Source organism: Equus asinus, chromosome 1 (genome assembly GCF_041296235.1).
Source record: "Equus asinus isolate D_3611 breed Donkey chromosome 1, EquAss-T2T_v2, whole genome shotgun sequence".
NCBI classification, from domain to species: domain Eukaryota; kingdom Metazoa; phylum Chordata; class Mammalia; order Perissodactyla; family Equidae; genus Equus; species Equus asinus.
The window spans coordinates 169,496,856-169,511,548 of record NC_091790.1 but is presented as its reverse complement, the minus strand read 5'-3'; the positions used below and the strand labels follow the sequence as shown (position 1 = coordinate 169,511,548).

Sequence of the window (14,693 nt, the reverse complement as noted above, 5' to 3'; positions counted from 1 at the left end):
TTATTGAGCACTAACCATCTGCCCAACTGTGTTCTCAGTGGTTTTAATATATTATCAGCACTGATTTTATAGGTGAGAAAACCAAGACACAGGAAAGTTGGGTAACTTGCTTGAGTTTACGGAACTGGCAAGAGGCAAAGCAGAGCCCCAAGTTGGCAGACTGGCCCCAAAGCCTGCCCCCTGAACACCACCCCATTGGCCTCAGCCACCTTCCTCCTCAAGGGCTTCAGTGTTTGTCGGAAAGTTTTCATAGTTGAGCAGAATTTTATTGGCCAGAGTTGGAGCTTCAGAGACTGATAGTCTTAATAATAAGTTGTTATAAATTATTAATAATGATAATACTGAAACTAATATAGGGCCTCAGAAATATTCTTCTCTATAGAAATTGGTTTTCTAGATTGAATTCTTCTCAGAATCTTTTATGAAGAGCATAGTAGCGTTGGGTCTTACCATGTGCCAGTGATCCATGTCTTAGATTCAGTCCTTGGGGCTGTCAAATGGACTCAGATGGAGCCAACACGTGAAAATTACCCCCTTCTAGTTCACGCAGTGGAACAATGAAGCGTGTGATAGCTCCTCAGGACCGGGAAGGGTACATTTTCTGACAAAAACTGAAAACAAATTGTCATTGAAGTTGGGCCATTCTTAGAAAGCCTGTTCATTTTATCTCAAACAGTTTCTGCCTGAAGGCGACCCAAAATGTTAGGCCTCTGATGTGTATCACCGAGACCTTTTGTTTTAAGTTTTGGTAAAGATTTAGTCGTGTTCTGACAGACTCTTGCTAATACACCCACCCTGTACTTCTTTTCCAGTTTACCTTCCTCAATTGTTTGTGTAACAGCACCAACCCAGAGCCAGGTACAGCGGCATTGGACTCAACTATCAGCAAAAATAACATACTTTTATTTATTTGAATTTTGGACAGTCTATTTTTTAGATTGGCACCTGAGCTAACATCTGTTGCCAATCTTCTTTTTAATTTTTTTCCCCCTCTTCTTCTCCCCAAAGCCCCCTAGTACATAGTTGTGTATTCTAGTTGTGTGTGCCTCTGGTTGTGCTATGTGGGATGCCGCCCCAGTGTGGCCTGATGAGCGGTGCCATGTCCGTGCCCAGGATCCGAACCGGTGAAACCCTGGGCCGCCAAAGCAGAGCACATGAATTTAACCTCTCAGCCACGGGGCTCGCCCCGAATTTTGGACAGTCTTGGTATGATTTCTCACTATAAGAGAGTTTGTCAAACTAAGTTTTGTATGAGTGAAATGTTTTTAGAGAGCTCAATCTGGGTGAAAGTTTGTAATTTCCCCAATCTACCAGGGTATAGCTGGAAAAGTCAGGGAATCATTTCCCTAAATATCGTCTGTAATTTTATTTTATTTTATTGGATTCTATTCAATTCATTTAACTAACACTTATATAATGCTTATGATGTGCCAGGCACTGTTCTAAGCTCTTTAAAAAATATTACCTTATTTGTCCCTTGTAACAACTCTCTGAGGTAGGTACTATTAATATCCCCATTTTTTTATACATGGGGAAACTGAGGCACAGAGAGATTAATAACTTGCCCAAGGTCACACAGCTGGTATGTAGTAGAGCTGCCCTTTTCACATGCAGTCTGATCAGGTATCAGTACTCTTAATCACTTTTCCATCCCTGTTCTCATTGTCCTCAATATTTATAATATTTTTTTTTTCTTCCTCAACTAATTTTTACTCACCAGTGTGTGATAAGGGGTATGCTGAGGGTTTATTCTCTTAAGAAACTGGAGTGGGAGAGACTTAAGCTTGTTAAGAATTGACAGGAAGGATCCATTAACAAGGGAAAGGCCACACTCGGGGAGAGGGAAAGTCATCGTGGATCAAGGTCCTTTAGGAGGCATCAGGAAACAAGCTTGAGATTGCAGGTGGTGGGATGAGCCATAGGCCAGAGAAAGGCAAGGGTGTGGAGGTGTATAAATTGAGGCATGGGATTGCCTCAGACGGGTTTTTATATAAAGAACTCAAACTACTTATCATTCTATGCTACAAATGTCTCCTTTGGCTTGCATTGAAAATTGGCTGTTGTACGATTTGGTGGGGGAAACAGTCATAGTGTTTGTGCTTTCCAGAGGCTGTGCAGTTGTGGATGTGTGTATTCTTATCTTTCCTGCCTTGATATGTGTCAATTAATCTGCCACAGGCTGTAAATTATATGGACCAGTGAAGATGACATAGATTCCTGGTTGACTACTTCCCTTATAACTTTTGTTACTTTGTTTACTGATGTATTCTACGGCTTCATTGATTAAAATTATAAATTTGTTTCGGGACTAACCCATTACTGTATTTCACTCTCATCAGAGGATGTAGTTAATAGGACATCCATGCCTCCAGTGGGTGCTCAGCTTCGTGTAGGGCTGCTCATGCATGCACGCTGCTGGCATGGGCTGTTATTTGAGAAAACAGCGGCAGGCTAGTACTTCTGGAAAAAGTCTTATCCTGGTGATTAAATATAAAAAGTATTTTTGTAATAATTAAATTCAGATAAAGTTTACTTTCTACTGGTACCTTATTTACATACTTTCCTGGAGTTATATATTTTTTTTCTACCATTGTACAAGTAAACTCTCCATTTTCCTTGAAATGCTTCATTTCCATATAAATTTTATATTGCCCACAATTACCTTCTTTTCAGTATGTTGCTCCAATTCTGTCACTTAAGAAAAAGAAAAGTAGTGAATATTATTGGTGAGGCACAGATTTTTTTAATATGGATTCATACTGAACTGTGTAATATATCTGAATTGATCTCCCTCCTCAAGACATATATCTTCCTGTATCTTGTACAGGCACAACTATTTTGTATGTAAGTGGCCCGGCTCTGGTCAGAGGGTTTGGGTTCAAATTCTGACTTTGCCTTTCAGTAGGTACATCAGCCTGGGCAAGTTATTTCATATCTCTTATGGCTGTTAACTATCTGCTAAATGAGGATTATAATAGTACTTTTCTCATGGGATTGTTTGAAGGTTAAATGAGATAATACATATACTCCTTAGTGTAATGCTTGACACCTGATAATTGGTCAGTAAATATTAGCTATAATGTTGATGATTTATACTTTAACATAACCAGAAATGATATGTGATATTTGGTCTTGAATTCTTAAAGAAACCATATATTCCAAGGAATTATTACTGTTTTAAGTGTATGTTGTTATAGTTATGTAAAATTTAGAGAGACTTACTAGTAAACATGTGGAATGGTATCAGAGATGTGATTTGCTTTAAAATACTTCAACAACAGAAAGAAAAGAAGAAAGAATAAAGGGAAGTGTGACAAAATTAATGGTTGTGGATTCCCTCTTATAGATATATGAGTTCTTGGTTTAATTTTTAGTGTATAGTGTGTATGGTTAATAACTTACTTGCTTAAAATTGATTACTGTTTTATGTATGTGGGCAATAAAGCAATGAGGGCACAAATTATTTTCAATCTCTTTGACTAAGACTAGGGTATTAGTCTGGTGTAGTCACTAGCCCCATAGATGGTCTGGAGTCCATTCTGCTTAGAATAATATTCCTGGGTTCCTATGAACTGACAATATTTTTGATAATGTGTTTGACAAAACTTAAGAGGAATATTTTCCTTAGGTCTAGGACATTCAGTATTATATAACATAGACATTATGATATTGCCTTGAAGGCATAAGCTTTGACTTTTATATAAAGCAAAATAGGCAGCTTTTAAAGATTAATAAAGATTCTGTGAGAGGAAATACCTTACATGCTTAAGCAAAATCGTGTGTCTACATAAGGACCACCCTCCAAGAAGCTCTGAATTAGTACAGATTCATCCTCTCAAAGGTGAGAAAATGCAACAGTTATATGAATGGCACATTACCTCTATTTTCTTGTTCATCATTCACTCATTAAACAAGTGCATAGGAAGTGACTGTTGTCTGCCAGCAGTGTGAGGCCCTTCTAGAGAACCAAAAATGCATCCTGGAGCAAATGGCAGAAGGGATCTAGGACACAAGTGAAGGAATCTACTTTGAAAAAGAAGGACACTTCTAACACGGGAGTAAGGGAGGTGAGAGCCATGAAATGGGTATACAATGTTGAGTTGGAGAGACTGGGTTTGTGACCTTGATCTTTTATAACTAAGTCAAGAAGCCAGGTCAGCTACCATTGGAGAGCTAAAGAGAGAATGAAAGGGAGTTTAGGGCTGAAAGTGAGTTGTGGGAACAAGGTAAGTGAACTTTGAGCAAAAGTGTGGTAGGAAGTGAGTTAGTGACAAATAATAGAATTGGTGTAGTGCTGTGAGGGTCCCACCAGAGATATCTGAACTTGATTGTGAATCCTGGCGCCCACGTTAGACAGCTTCTGCCCGAGGTGCTCAGGAAATAGAGATCAGAAGCAGGTGGTAGGGGTGAAGAATGAAACATCACAGTTGGAAAAGAATGAGAAGATCGGGAATCTAGCGTAATGATGTAGAGAATCAAAGAAATTACAACCACAGCTTCCGATAGGTCTCTTCAGAGGCTAACATGATCTAATGGTCTTTTGATTTTTTACAGGAAATTAAAGAACTCATGTTTCTTTTGAAAAACCTCAGTTATTGGGAAAATTTTTCCAGAACTTAGAGACCAGAGCTGGGAGAGAAAATAGTTCTTTAGCCTACACTAGGAAAAATGCTAATATTTTTGTGTATATATTGTAGTACGTAACACAGTGAAGACAGCAGATATGGTTTTTAATTCTCTGAGCACTGTGCTAGGATTTCTCATTTCATACATCATTTACAACTTATTATAGTGTGATCACACAAGTTCAGCATCTATACTTTTACATAAATTAGGAGCGTCTATTGTTTTGAACGTTGAAGGATCATTGGCATAGATCTCTTTTTATGGTTTTATGTTCTAAAATGAACTCAGAATTGCAAACTCTCCAAAGCAAAGCAGCCGTGTGGGGGAAAAGTCTGACTGGCCGTATGTACAGGAAGCATAACTCTGAGAACAAAAAGAGATGAAGGAGGTGCTCAGAGATCCTCCTTGGCTTGTGGCAATATCAGCTATTCCATACGGCCCAGAGCATTTCCTGCTGTGTCTAGACATGCTGGCACGGATTTCACTGTGGGTGTCTGTACATCAGTGACCCGCAGTGACCTTCCCTCGGGCCTCCTGTTTCAAGGCTCTGCTGCTTTCCACCCTCCTTCTTCTCCCTCCGTGTGATTCTTCCAGCAGGTGCATGAAAATGGGGATTGTTGTCACTTTGAAGTTAATAGATTTTGTGGCTCACTCCCTCTTTGGTCGCACTTCTGTGTCACATAGCAAAAACAAATAATTGTTTTAGTGATATGGTAATGTCGTTAATAGGAAATGATGTCCTTTAAGAAACATACCAAGCGGAGAGTCTAAATTAAAACAAACAAGCATAGAAATAACTTTATTCATGCTGAGAACACACAGGGTAGAAGTGATCCCCTCTTTTTTTCTCTGTAGCATTTTAAGAGCCATACAATTCCAGTTATTTTTGAAATTGTAAATGACTGCATTATGATATTAAGTGACTGGAAATTCACAGTGGCAGAAAACGTAAAACTCACAGGGTAAATGGATTCTGAACTGGCTTTTCTCTTTCCCTTTAGCTCCAAGCTCTTATTCAGGCTACTTGTCTCTTTTTACTTAAATAGTGCAGTGTTTTAGAATATGATCAGAAGGCCTTTCTCCCCTATTCCTGTGTTTTACAAGACGACCAGATTGATGTTCATTTCACCAGTATTCTCGTCAGCTCTGTTTTTCCTCCTCTGCCGTGTCTGCTGCCTGGAGGGCATTCGAATTAATTTAGTTTTCCTAAATTCCCTACCAAATAAGATAGCAACCCACCTCGCAAAGACGTCTTTGGTATTCAGTGTCGTTTATGTTGTAAGATGATTCAGTATTGACAAAGAAATAATTTATGATACAGCCCTCGTTAGCTCCTTTTCTGAAGGTAAAGCTTTACCCTCTCATCACCTTTGTGTCCCCACACCTGCACCTCGCAGAGTAAGTTCCCTTACTTGCAGGGTGAGCATTGATGCAGTTAAAGGATGCTTACAAGTTTCTTTGTTGTTGGGGCAAGGCATTAAAAAGTCATGCCATTATTGTTTTCACTTTTGCTATCATCCTTCTGCTCCACTGGAGATGTGCTCATTCATAAGAAGGAAAAGTCAAGATGTTGAGGGCATCAGAAATGTTTATGAAGTTGTTTCATGTTGTTCTGTGTTAATCAGAACCATGCTGTCAGACCTGTCTCTAGGGAAGCATCATTTGCAAAAACTGTCATGCTAAAAAGAGGAAATAAAAATTGGCAGATAAATATATAGCATCTTCTTGAGTATTTCTATTTAGAGATTTTTGACTACAAGTTAAACAGACATCTTTTTTCATTTCCATTGAGCATCAGAGATTTCACACTAGTCCTACTGAATCATTGATGTTCATTCATTCAGCAGACAATTATTTCTCTCCTCCTCAGGGCCAGCCACTGATCTGGGCAGTGGGGACACACCAATAAATAAAACAGGAAAAAAAAAAAATTGTTCCCTCTCAGAACTTACATTCTATTGCTATTCAAAATACTATTAGGCTTTAAGTCAACAAATATTTTAAAAGTCCAGAGTTTCTATGCTGTCTCTTTGTATGGTAACCAATATGCTGTTTTCATTTCACAAAAATATTTGCAATGTCTAAAGCAATGCTTTCTAACCTTGTCAGTGCCTAAAGCGCCTTTTAAAACATCTTTTTGAGAGAATAAGTGCATGAAAGATTTATTATACTTACTGTTTCTGCAGGGCCTGAATTACTTAGATTTTTATTATTTATTCTGTTTTCATTTAAGGTTTCTTTGCCTTTGCAAGGAACTTCATACTTCAACCCAGAGTACTTATAAAGGGCTCAGCTTTGCTTATTTTCAAAATACCATATTACAAATGCTTTAGAAAGGTCAGAATAGTTACCATATATAGATCAGAGTGATTTATCCCTCGTGAAATGTCAGCGATATAGTGTTTACAATGACCAAATTATGTAAATTCCCAGAAGAATAAGCATAAGACATTTTGCCTGTATACGGGCCTTCTTATTTCATGGTCCCTGTGTCTGTTGACCATATCCTATCATTGCCTACTTTTTGTTACTTCTCTGAGAAGCTTGCTTTCTAATGAAATTCTTAATGAGTTCTATAGGGATAAATGCAAGCAAGTATTTCCCTGAATTGTACAGTTAAACAATATAGCTGTTTCTCAGGATTTTACTTGAATTTCAACATTGTGATTTCTAGAATCTCAAGTCTTCTGAACTTAGTCATGACTGTTTTGTCAAATTAATAGTAAATCCAAATCATTTCTTTAATTTATCTGTCAGTTTGGTCTGGTAACAGCACTGATGATGCGAAGCAGCAGGTGGTCCGTACATTGCTTATTTATAACTTTGAAAAGCATTGCATTCCTTTTTTTCATTGAGTTTTATCTTCCTGAAAAGAGTTCTGATTCAAATAGCTTTATTCTCTGAAACGAAAAATATCGTGAAGTGGTTTTAAATCATCCTAAGTGGTGAGAAAGAGTCAGCTTGATGTTCAAAATTGGCAAGAGTTGACTATAGTTTAAAAAATTATCTCCCCTGTTTCATTCAACTAAAGCCAAATCCTTTACTGTCCTAGCAAGGCCATCACATTAGCTGGCTACTTAGTCCTTCAACGCTCAAATGTTTGTAGAGTAAATCTGGGCTTGACATTAATATTAAAAAAAGAAAACTCAGACTCATCTGCTCTTTAGGTAGATGACTACAGAAACCCTGGTATCAAAGATCATCCTCTTTCCATTTCCCTTTAATCAGAAGAGCTCATGACCCTAAGGTTGCTTTAGTTTTAAAATTAGAAAGCCCATTAATAGCTTTATCTAGGAAGACTTGCTTGGGGAGTTGCTTTCATTTACTGCCAAGGAAAAGCTCTGTCATTTGTATCAGTCGTATGATTAGGAGAAGAAAGGGGAAAAAGTCTTTGACCTGAAGGTATCAGACATTCGTTGCCTTTTTCTGGTGTGTATGACTGTCCTAAAAGACAGTCAGCAATTTTAACTCATTAGGACCTAGGCATTTGGGTCAAAACTGTGGCCCTTAAACATGACTGGGCTTTTAAACATACAGCGAGCTTTTAGGTCTGTCTTGACCTGGTAAATCAGAGTCTCCAGGGTAGGGCCTGGGCTTTCTGCAGCTCCCCAGGACAGAGTTGTACACACTCAGCTTAGGAGCCCCTGGATGAGAAGAAGGCCAGTGGGTGTCTTCTATTTACCGCTGAGCATCCCTTCCATCCTTCTGTGCCATAGTGAGCACCAAAGTTCTTGGTCCAGCGACCACGCTATGGCCGCCAGCACACCTTCCACCCACTTCCCCAGAGTATCTCGCCTGGACTTCGGTGGTACCAGCTCCTGGGGGCATCACTACAATTTATCTATCTATCTATCTATCTATCTATCTATTTATTTAGTAATTAAAGATTGGCACCTGAGGTAACATCTGTTGCCAATCTTCTTTTTTTTTTTCTGCTTTTTCTCCCCAAATCCCCCCAGTACATACTTGTATATTTTAGTTGTGGGTCCTTCTAGTTGTGGCATGTGGGACGCCGCCTCAACATGGCCTTGTGAGCGGTGCCATGTCCGCGCCCAGGATCTGAACCAGTGAAACCCTGGGCCATGGAAGCGGAGAACTCGAACTTAACTGCTCGGCCACGGGGCCGGCCACTACTACAACAATTTAAAGATTTTATTTTTCCTTTTTCTCCCCAAAGCTCCCCAGTATATAGTTGTGTATTTTTAGTTGTGGGTCCTTCTAGTTGTAGCATGTGGGATGTCAGCATGGCTTGATGAGCAGTGCTGTGTCCACGTCCAGGATTCAAACTGGTGAAACCTTGGGCTAAGGAAGCGGAGCGCATGTTCTTAGCCACTCAGCCATGGGGCCAGCCCCTATTACAACAATTTAGAATGGTGCTTGAGTTTTCCCATTTTGAGTTGTTCTTTGCCCCTCATTCTAGGAAAGCACAAGTAACAGTTCCCTGCACAGATTGTTGGAAGCATCATGCACTGTTAGTCAGAGAGCATTTGAGAAAATGCAGGGGGAGCAGTGAAATAGAGCACTGACATCACCTTATATTTGTGTTCTCTTGCCTTTTGGGTAGAGTCTCTAGAGTCAGCACAGCTGAATCAATCTCTTACCTCTTCTCACGACTCCCTTTCCATCTTCTTGCTCCCAACGTTTCTTACGTGGCTCCTGGAGCATCTCCCTTCACTCCTACTCAATGTAGAATAGATATTAATTGTTGTCCTCACACATGGCATAGTTAAATTTAAGACAAGTGACTTTGCTTTTTCAAAGATGCTACATGGAGTATGTTTTGGTAAATTTGTTTTATAAAGTAGGAGTGTAAAAGAACGACAGAGTTCAATGATTTTCTGGATTAGTATACCAGAACATGACCATCTAAATGGTTTCTCTCTTTTGTTACTGTTACTTTTGGAGACCGTAAATTTATTTCAATGATTTAACTGTTCAAAATAATTTTAGAAGTGTTCTTTGTAATTTTTTGTAGATTGATCAGACTCCTAATCTTTCACACCACATGCTTCACCCGAGATATTACCCTGTCATATATTCTTGGATAAGGTACACGTGTAACTTTCACATACGTTAAATCACCAGGCAGTTTTACATCTTATGAGAGGGGAGCTACAGAGTGATAAACATGAATCCATATAGAGAAATATAAAAATCTCCTTGGCATTGGCCATTTCTAACTTTAGGTACATTGCTCTTTGAAGGCAACTGATTGTCCTAGGAATACGCTATGGGACAGCTACTTGATGTGATTACTCAGAAGGCTGGGAGGACCCTCCCACATCAGGCCTGGAGACTTCCAAGATGCTAGGTAGGGCCTTTCCTACAGAGAAGTATGACTGCTTCCAAGTGGTTAGATAGAAGGAGGGGGAGGAACATAGAAGCATCCTCTCCTCCTGAGAAGAAGAGAAGTCATTAGGGTCTTCAGATCTCTACCATGCCTCCCACATTATTTGCAACACTGGTAAGAACTTTTCTACCAGACTGTGCTGTTGAAATACACTCTTCGTTATCAGAGGTCTTTTTGAGTACATCAGAATGTCAGCAGTGCAGCTGAGCTGGTTCACAGATGTGAACTCCCTAAACACAGATAGGTTTGTGCCTTTAGTTTTTTCTTTTGACTTCATGCGTTTTTAATTATTATTTTTTATTTTATTCAAATATTCACAATAAAAACCCTTGGTTCACATGACATGATTAGTTTTGCTCTTTGTCCATTTCAAGATGCTCTGTTCTTTTAGAGACAATGTAGCATTGTGGTTAAGAGGTGAGACTTGCAGTCAGACCCTGGAAATTAATATCCTGGCTCCATCCTTGACTAACTGTGCAACTTTGCCAACTTTCCTAATATCTCCAAAGCCCGGATTTCTCATATGTAAGGTGGGGATGGGAGTGGTTCCTACTTCATAGGGGGTTGTGGGAAATAAATGAGAAACTCCATGTAAAGCCATGTCATAATGCCTAGCACAGGGTGTATATTTGCTTGTACTATTTTTCCCCAGGGGCCATTCTGAGGATGCTGATTTACACTCTGATTTCCTTATCTTGGTTTCCTCAATTCCTTGTTACAAGAAGGCAGGTTATAAATAATAAATGTGATTTTTTAAATTATTTTCAAAGAAAGAATTTGTCATTAATTTATAGTATAGTGATTTATAATGGCTCACACATGGAATTCAGGTGGACACTAAATTTCTTGGGCAGTGAAATTTCCTCTGGGAGAACACAGCAGTAAAGGGGAAAGTCAAATGATGATTTTTCTCTTCTGGTAATAATATCAACTCTCATTTCTCAGTGTTTCTCAAAGTGTTTTAGCTGCTTATTCATTTTTTGATGAAGAAGGAGGCAATATTCTCATTTGAAAATGTATTATGTCCTTATAGATATTCCCATTACTATGTGTTTAGTATAATAAAGATATAAAATGTGCATGGGGAACAGGGATAAATGGCATGATCTAGAACCTGGAGGTGCCGTGAAGTTAATTAGGTGACTCTCACGTCTCACATCTGGTGAGGCACCATTGACTGAAATCTCTCTTTGGAGAATTTTGTATTTTTTCCCTACCATAAAGTGAAGGACATTATGGGGAAGAGAAAGAAAGTTGGGAGGGAGTTAAATCTTCCCAATTATTTGGCATTTGTTGGATTTTTTTCCTGAAGGATTGTATTTGTTCTGTCTTTAATTAAACACTAAGGAAGTACCAAATCATTGGCTAGCAGCTGGGGTTGTAAAGGTTAATAGTCATGGGCCTGTACTCTAATTATCCACAATGTAATAGAAAGAAACACACAAACCTCTTTGATTAGGAAAAAAGGTATAAACGATGTAATGAAAGTATGCACATCTTGTAAGAGGATACTTTTTAAATTCACAAAAACTAGTTTCGTTTTCTGATCAGAGATGCCACCCTTTGACTTATAATAGAGAGTCAAAAATACCACTTCATCTGGCCACAAAAGTTTGTGAGAGGATCTTAAACGATGTGCCAGAATGGAATATCATTGTCTTACTCAGTTTTTCCCCAGGCTTGAAGGCATACATTTTGGTTATTCTCCAAACGTGATGAGAGTTGGGTGGGTATTTATTTGTAATCCAAAGATTCTGAAGTGCGTTGCTATAGGTCTTTTCTCTGAAACCATTTACTGATTAAGTAGTTGCATTTCCACCAGAGCTGAAGAGAAATTGATTGAGTTTGTATAACAACTTGTGACCAAATAAATAAAGTGGTTTTTTTTGTTGTTTTTTTTGTTTGTTTGTTTGTTTTGGTGAGGAAGATTGGCCCTGAGCTAAAATGTGTAGCTGATCTTCCTCTTTTTGTTTGAGGAAGATTGTCACTGAACTAACATCTGTGCCCATCTTCCTCTATTTTGTATGTGGGATGCTGCCACAACATGGCTTGATGAGCAATGCATAGGTCCCTGCCTGGGATCTGAAACCATGAACCCTGGGCCACCAAAGTGGAGTGTGGAAACTTAACCACTATGCCTCTGGGCCGGCCTCCAAAAAAGATTTTTTTAAATTGGCAACAAAGGTTTTCTTTTTCTTTTAAAAGTCTGGTTTTTAAAAAATAGCACATGACTTATTTCTCCATAGTATCCATCTTCAGTCTATTTTTATCTCCCCCTTAAGGCATGCTTAAGCTAAGGGAATGTTATTGGCTTACTACATATTGATATTCTTTCTGAAACAGGATGTGATATAGTATGATACTTGCATAATCAGGATTCTGTCTAGACTAGTGAAATTAAAATAGTGACAGAGCAAAAGGAATCTCTTTCTACAATAGAATACATTAGGAAACATTGTTTTGCCAGAATATTGATGAAACTTGTGAATATAGAATAGTATTTTATATCAGTATTGAAGTTAAGGTTTTAATATCTAGAATGCCCTGTTGACTTTTGTCTATTAATCTTATTGGTATTCATCATGTGAGACTGACCTGTCAGAAGATAAAATGAAATTTGTTTCAAATGTGTTAGCAGGGATTATGAGGAACCTCAAACATAAGTGCATCTCAAAAAATGGACAGTAGAGCATGCTGTCCGTGATACAGGAGGGAGGAAGACCATCACGTTGCTTGTGTTTGGGGCTAAAATATCATCAATAGACATTACTTGTTAGTAGGTGACTGATGACTAAGAAGCAAAATCAAATACCAGTCTTAAATCCCAGGAGTTTTGACTAACTAAAACCAAGTTCTTATATCTTTTCGGAGTTTTGTATTTGCCTCCTAAATAATTGATTTCCCAAGTCATTTTACTCGGTATGTTTCATTGAGAAAACTACCAAGAAACAATTTCAAACTAGGGACTGCTTTGAAGTCTGCTACTACATCAAGATTCCCACTTCTGGGGCCGGCCCCATGGCGCAGCGGTTAAGTTTGCACCGTTCCTCTTTGGTGGCCCGGGGTTCGCCGGTTCGGATCCTGGGTGTGGACACAGCACCGCTTGCCAAGCAGTGCTGTGGTAGGCGTCCCACATATAAAGCAGAGGAAGATAGGCACAAATGTTAGCTCAGGGCCAGTCTTCCTCAGCAAAAAGAGGAGGATTGGCAGCAGATGTTAGCTCAGGGCTAATCTTCCTCAAAAAAAAAAAAAAAGAATGATTCCCACTTCTTTCATTCCTTTTAGCCCAGAAAGGGTGTGGGGAGAGTTACCCTGAACTCTTGGGACCAAGCTTGACTGAGTCATTGGGTGTCCCAGGCAGATGAATGACTTCTCCCTTATCTCAAGATTCTGGAAATATTTGCTCAGTATTTCTATAAAGCAGAGAAAGAATTTACCTTACAACATTCAAATGAAGTAAGGGAGTTTTGAATTAATACATGGCATAGAATCTACTCAGCCACGCGCCAGCTTTGTGATCTTGGGCAAAACAGTTTACTATTTCTCTGTTTACCCATCTATAAAACGGACATAACAAGAGTACTGCCTTCATAAGGGTATAACGAAGATAAAATGAATTAATCCATATAAATTCCTAGCAGAGTGCCCATCAAATGGTGGATTCTCAAAAAAATATTAGCTAATAATGAGTGTTTAAAACGTAATTCATTTATCCCAAGATAAATTTTTGCACATTTCCTTTTAGCATATCTTAAATTTGAAATAATAGTGAATTTTTTTCCACTGTGAAAAGAACTAACAGTCCTTTTCCTTGCATTATAGTAAATTACAATTGGTTAAAATTAATTTAACTCTGCATCCTTAGTTGTATCTGTCATCCCAGCCTCTGCTTCAGAATTATGTCATATGGGAACTTTAGCTTCATTTGAGAATCCTTGCAGCAATTTATCTTCTCTTCCTTCAGACTTCATCAGCCACCGCTCTGTGGAAAAAAATGTAGATAATAGGTGTGGAAATGATCCCATAGAAATGCATCTTGCTTGCCCTTTCTCATATGAGAGGTCAGGAATAGGCATAATAGAAGAAAAAGACAAGGCAAGCCAGGTAGTTGAATCTGCTAAATATATCTATCTAGATTCAGATTGCAAAAGAGAATAAATATGTTCCCAAACAGCCATAAATTCAAATCCATATGCTTCCTTAGAGATCTGATTATGGCCCTCATTTCTCCCCCTGTATGGGAGAAGGGAGAGTTTGGATGACAGAGCCATTATTTACGGCAAGGATCCCATGGAGTGGTGAGTAAGCATAGAGACTTGGTAGGAGCTGAGCCTTACTAATGCCCTACACTCTTTTCCCTACTTGTTCCCTCGACTGAAACTACACTGAGCAGGGCCACACCATTGCTAATTTCACGTCCTGTGGATGTTAGCTGTGTGTTCTGTGCCTGAGAGAGGCAACCCTTTGTTCTGTCATGGGCACCAGGATGTTGAAATTCAGAAGCTCCTGGTACCTGGTAGATTCATTTTTCTTGGGTTTATATTCATTTTATTTTTTTTGAACATAAATAGTATAGGTAACACATTGTCTTGGCTCTAAAATGATGTCTACAAGTATTTATTGACTTGAATTACTGCCTGATCATTTTGTGTTTCATGAAATCTAGGTGGCACTGTATTTTCAAATGCAAGTTCTGTGGGGAGTTTGAGGTTTTCAT

General features: G+C 38.8%; 1 protein-coding gene across 6 annotated transcripts in view; it reads left to right on the top strand.

Annotated features, from left to right (window-relative positions):
* Nucleotides 1-14,693, top strand: part of DOCK4 (dedicator of cytokinesis 4) — a 429,709-nt gene that overhangs the window by 206,203 nt on the left and 208,813 nt on the right. The window lies entirely within an intron of this gene.